The following is a 6,478-nucleotide window of genomic DNA, read 5'->3' as shown; positions in this document are numbered from 1 at the left end:
GTTAGATAAAATTTTAAGCTTGTTTTTCGTAGCCAATTAGGTGGTTTTCAAGAGAATAAACTTCTATATATATTCATTTTGTGAAATAATAGATTATTTGCCAATTTTCCAAGTTGTACTGAAAAATGCCTCTAAAAATTGGTTTTCAAAGGTTGTAAAAATTACCACCAGTAATGCAAGTCTAATATAGCAATTCATATTGTTCGGCATTTTTTCTCTCTTTCAAATAAACCCAACATCAAGTAAATCCCTCACATGTTAGTTTACTTTTGTCTTTATTTCATTGGTAACAGGAACGTACGTTAATGATATATCACTGTATAAAGTTCTATCCTGTTTCCTTTTTGTCTATCCTGTTACCGATATCAATATTGCACCTGCAAATGCTAAATTGGGAAGATTAAGACGTTATAACCTTAAGATGAGTTCAAACAACGAAAGATTTCATTCTGTTTGCAACTATATGTTATGATAAACTTTTTAACGACGTTTCTGTCTACAATTGTCTATCCTGTTACTGTAACCATAGCAACCATAGTAACAGGATAGACATAACAGGATAGACAAATTTCTTCATTTTCGAATGCTGTTGTGAAATAACTACTCCCTTTGGTGAGGTGATAATGCTTTTCTGATGTGAATTTGGTTTCCAACACGTTATTGCACTTTTTACAAGTATACTTTTGGTGTAATTAATCAAAATTGTTGGTAACAGCATAGACATGAAAAAAGTACCCTCTATTTTTTTTCACTAAATGTCTTGAAATTTCTTTTCTCTACACTGTCGTTCAAGAAATGTGCTGTGTTAAATGTAAAGGTTACTTTGCACTTTTGAAATCAACACTGACTAATTCAATATTCATAAGGAGAATAATTTAACGGCTGATTTAAGTAGCGGTAACAGGATGGACATGAACTTCATGTACGCGGATTGAATTAAGTTTGTAGATAAAATGTTACATATAATGATAAAGAAGCTACGGTTTTTCGTTAGAGTAATTATTAATGTTCTTAAAAAGTCCCTTTTGCAGATATCAAGGCGATCAGAAAATCGGAAAAAAATCATTTGAAATGTGTTTTTCTGAAACTGTACGCACACAAATTACCCCAAAATCGGACTTAAATACATTTTAATCTTATGAAAATAGATGTAAATCGTGTTTATTATTAATGTTCTGAATCATAAATCCTGCAAGCTTTCATTTAAACAATTACAACTTAAATTTCCATTAGAAATAAAAAATTTAGCATGGGTGTACTGAAAATTCGACATTTTTTTAAAATGACCCATATGATGTAATCCTTTTAGTGATAAATTTTGCATAATTCGTAAGGGTTAACCATAGGTATTATTCAAAAGAAACCTTTCCAAGACTGACATATAAAATGCTAATATAATAATCACATTGATTTCTATGATAACGTTATATCTCAAATTATAAGCATACCAGAGAGAGAGAATATGTCATTTCAGGGACCGTGTCAACGAAGCTGTCCCAGGACTAGGACGTGTCTTAAGATGGTCTTAGGACACGTCTTAGTCCTAAGTCAGGTTAACGAAAGTCTCCTAACATAACTTAAAGATATGTCCTAAATTTGGCCATAAAGTTAGGATATATAAATATGTGTGGCCTTCGGCTGTTGTCTGCTCTATGGTCGGGTTGTTGTCTCTTTGACACATTCCCCATTTCCATTCTCAATTTTATGTGTCTTAGGATAGTCCTAAAAGTTATACGATATTCGAAGTCGAAATAAAATCAACTAATAAGGCATAAAGTCAATAATAAAAATACTGATACAATTTTAAACTACTAGTATTATACTGTTATTAGAATTAAACTAAAAAAAATTATATTCTTCAATATATGCTTAAAGATTTAAATGTGTAACATTATGTTGAAAATGAAGACAAATTTGACCGATAAAGCACTTCCAGATATAAGAAAAAATTAGCGTTTCTAGCATTCATTTTGAGATTTTTTTAATAATAAGCATAATACAAGAACTTTGTCTGGGTGTTCTAGAACTAACATGGTGCACATGAATATAAATACATTGCGATTTTCCGGATTCATTTAGTGAAGAGCTTTAAGAACTAAAATTGCTTTTCTTTATTCAAAATCATATGATATGGCTTCAATTGGAGCTCTTTAAAACGTATGTTTGACGATGTATTACGCAAATTCAATAATAATCGTGCTGCCCTTTTTGAAGCTTGGAAATTCTATCACCATTAGAAACATTGTTTGCACCTAACCGGTTGTACAATAATAATTGAAATGTAAAAAAAAAAAAAAAACGAGAAAAACTTAAGAACACCACCAACAAACGACAACCACTGGACAACAGGTTCCTGACTTGGGACAGGCGCAAGCAAATGCAGTATTAAACATTTAAACGTTTGAACACGCACAAACCTTCAACCCTAACCTGTAGTATTTGTGTTACATCACAACATAGAATTACACACTATATTATATCAATTGAAATGGATTCACTCAAGCAAATAAACATATTAACAAAAACAAAACATACATACTGTGACCTATAATGGTTTACTTTTATAAATTTTGACTTGGACGGAGAGTTGTCTCATTGGCACTCATACCACATCTTCTTATATCTATTGAACAAATAAATTTGATCTATAACACAAAGTGAATATAATACTAATAAGAAAATATAAGAACATAAAATAAAATCTTTAGTAAATTTTTCAAAATTAATGTTTTTTGGGGCTGTTTTGGGGTAGCAAGACTGAACTTTTCTATGCCCGATAGTTGAAAAGTATTTATTTTCCTTCAAAAAATAACAAGATGCACACGCTGATATGTATCAATTCACATCAACTTGACATTTTCCAATGAACAATACAAATTAGGTCAAGGTAACTTGAACTCTGTTGGCCGGACATGAAAACCTTAAAATCATTCCTTATACCAAATATAGACTATCATAGAACAGTTCCACCCTAAAAAAAAAGGGCCAAGGTCATATAAAACCTTCCAGACAGACATGTACACATGGTTTTACCAAATATAGTTGTCCTATTGCTCAAAACAAGAGAGTATTTCACTCCGAAACAGTATTTTTTATCAACACTCACTGAACCATGAAAATGAGGTGAAGGATAATATGACAGATGAAAACTTCTTAAACAAGGTATCTGCATCCAGGTCTGCTAGCTTCAGAATTATTTAAGGAATGACTGTAATATTTTTGTCTGTCTATGAAGAAATAACATCAAAAATGTGGTGCACACTGAATAACCCGCGTAGCGGGTTATTTTAAAGTGTGCACCACATTTTTTATGTTATTTCGAATAGACAGAAAAAATATTAGTCATTTCTTATAATTTAATTCTAAATTCCATTTTAAACCGGAGTAAACCATGAAAAAACGTTGATGACGTCATGACAAAATTATGTCTATGAGCTGATAAACAAAACAACGTCAGCCAATCAGAAGACGCGTTACATCCAAAATTAAATTAAAAAGTTTTAAACAAAGTTATTCTTAGATGCATGTTTATTTTTATAGTTTTTATAGGCTTTGAACTAGCTGTCAGTAACTGCGAGTACTATCAGATCTGTACAAATATGTTGTGATGTACAAATACCCGTCCACGTATACTCTGTTTTTATTCGATGTATTTCTATTTGTATCCATCTGATTCATTGTACCGTCATACCACTGTCCCATGTTAGGAAGGTTTGGCGCCAAAAAAACGAATTTAACCCCGCTACATTCTGTATTTGCTTGTCCCAAACCAGAAGCCTGTAATTCGGTGGTTGTCGTTTGTTGCTGTGATACATATTTGTTTTTCGTCAGGTTTTTTTTTTCTCGTTTGAATTGTTTTACATTTGTCATTTCGGGGTCTTGTATAGCTGGGTATCAATATGAGCTTATTGAAGGCCGTCATGTTTTTAATTTATGTGACATTTGGTTTCTTGTGAGAGTTGTCTCATTGGCAACCATATCACATCTTCATTTTATATAAACGCCGCAGGATTGTTGTACCTATGTCTCACATTCTGCGAGTTAAAAATGCAAAGTAAAGATGTGCACAAAAGGGTATATTGTGGAACATAAATGGAGCTGTGACCCTCTAATACACGGGCACATGGAAATGTATATGTCAGATCATCTTTTACAAAATTTACACTTGGAAAAACACAATGAGATTACAACATGCCAAGAAATCCTCGCTAAAAAATCCGGTCGACCTCCTACAGCACTCATTAGTAGCTAAAAAAAGATTTGATTTCATTCAACAAATTAATTTATGACCTTCATGTACGTGTCGCTTAGAACACGGCCATATACCAAATGGTCAATATTAATCATCCATGTAATTTGCTCTATGGGGTGTTTGCAGAATTTCAACGGAGGCAATTTCTTGTCATGGGAAAAGGAAGAAAGACCATTCACAATTTGTCTTACATTTGTTTTTCTCTTTTTTAATTTAAAAAAAAAATAACAAACCTTTCAAATGTAGAGTTCATAAGATATAAATATTCCCTGTGGAACACCTCCCCCCCTTTTTTTTTGTGCTCTCTATTTTCAACCCTCGAATTAATCTTTCCAATCTAATTAAAATTAAAACCTTGCTTTCTAACCAATCTATTCATGTACCGGACCGGCAAATTTCTTTATTTAATACGAAAATCTGCAGTGCCGTTAAACACATGCATGTTGTTTGCTTGGAGTCCCCGCCCGAAAAGAAAGAAATAGCTGAACTCCAAGATACTATATTCCTGCATCACGTGATTTTTACCGCGTGGAGCTTACATTTTAATAAATACCGAATATGGAAAGTGAAACTACAATTCAAAACATAAAGTCCGAAGGCACAAATAAGAAAAAGAAGGGGTTTTTTTTGGCAAAGGGTGCCGGGGTAATCTTCTCTGTGTTCATAATATACATGAAATATTTGCCACTGCCCCTTTTCTGTTCTATGAATTCTAACCCTGAGTTTTCTATCTGTTACATGCCATGAAATCCTCGCTAAAAATTCCGGTCGACCTCCTACGGCACTCATTAGTAGATAAAAAAAGATTTGATTTCATTCAACAAATTAATTTATGACCTTCATATGTACGTGTCGCTTAGAACACGGCCATATACCAAATGGTCAATATTAATCATCCATGTAATTTGCTCTATGGGGTGTTTGCAGAATTTCAACAGAGGCAATTCCTTGGCATGAAGCATAAATCACACGCTGATAATTACAAACAAGCGTTGCGAATTAAAAAAACAAACTACATCATATATAAGAAGATGTGGTAGGATTAATTGCCAAATAGAAGACTATAAAGTTCTTATAAAGAGAATGAAAGAAATTATGGGCACCCGCAAGGCCTTAAACAACTAAAGGTCACCGTACGGCCTTCAACAATTGAGCCCTTTATATTCATTTACTGCCACAATTTTTATGATTATCAATATCAAATTTCAAATTCATTGACAATCGACCTATGAAAACAAGATATCGTTTTTTTCCATTTATTTCCAGTTTCCATTGTTTAATTTAAAAAAAAAAGTTTAGCATCATCTGTAAATCCTGCAAGTTTCTGACATAAACATTGTATCATCAGCAAACAGCAAAATAAACCATTATTCATTTTCTGTATCTCTTTAATACAGTTTCTAGCCCTTTAGATTTTGTAGTTTCTAGAAAGTCTTGCAAGTCAATCAAGAATAAAGAAAACGAGATAGATTAGAGATTCCCCCTTGACTTGCTCCTATATCAAATACAAAAAGTAAGGCAGACTTTTCATTATTATAAACTATGCAAGATTTCGTATCTGATACATATCTTTACAACTCTAAAAAAAAAAATCCGGTTCATGGGTTTTGTAGAAGTTTGAAATATAAAGAGTTTCTAAGTACAAAGTCAACAGCTTTATATTAAAATCAACAAACGCACAATAGTTGAAGTACTCCGTATTTCTATGAAATATGCACGAAATTTGTCTTTTTACTTTGAAGTATGAAACCGTGACACTTCGAATTCAACCTCACTTGTTTTTAATGATTACACATTTAGCTATAACTATTTTCGATAAGCTTATATAAAACGAAGTTATAATTTTTGTATTATTTTTTGTTTCATACAATTATAATGTACAATTATTATATACCAATTATATATCACCTTTAATTTAAAACTAATAGTTTTTTCTTATTTAGAATTACAAATGTATGGCTTGGTTTGATACAATATTTTCATTTTCGTTCATTTAAATTTACCATTTACTATAAGGCCATTCATTATACGCCAATACTTAATACAGCGGTTAGGACATCCCAGCTTATATAATCATAAGATAGCTTCGATGTGCATGCTAACCCTTTCTGTCAGTCAGTCCTAACTTTATCCAAATCTCTGTCCTAAGAAATCCTTAGGACCTATCTTAGGACAGTTTCGATATTATGTTGATAAAATGTCATAAGTTATGTTCATTTATATTCC

Source organism: Mytilus californianus, unplaced genomic scaffold, assembly GCF_021869535.1.
Source record: "Mytilus californianus isolate M0D057914Y unplaced genomic scaffold, xbMytCali1.0.p SCAF_18, whole genome shotgun sequence".
Taxonomy (NCBI): Eukaryota; Metazoa; Mollusca; class Bivalvia; order Mytilida; family Mytilidae; genus Mytilus; species Mytilus californianus.
This window is presented reverse-complemented; position numbering follows the sequence as displayed.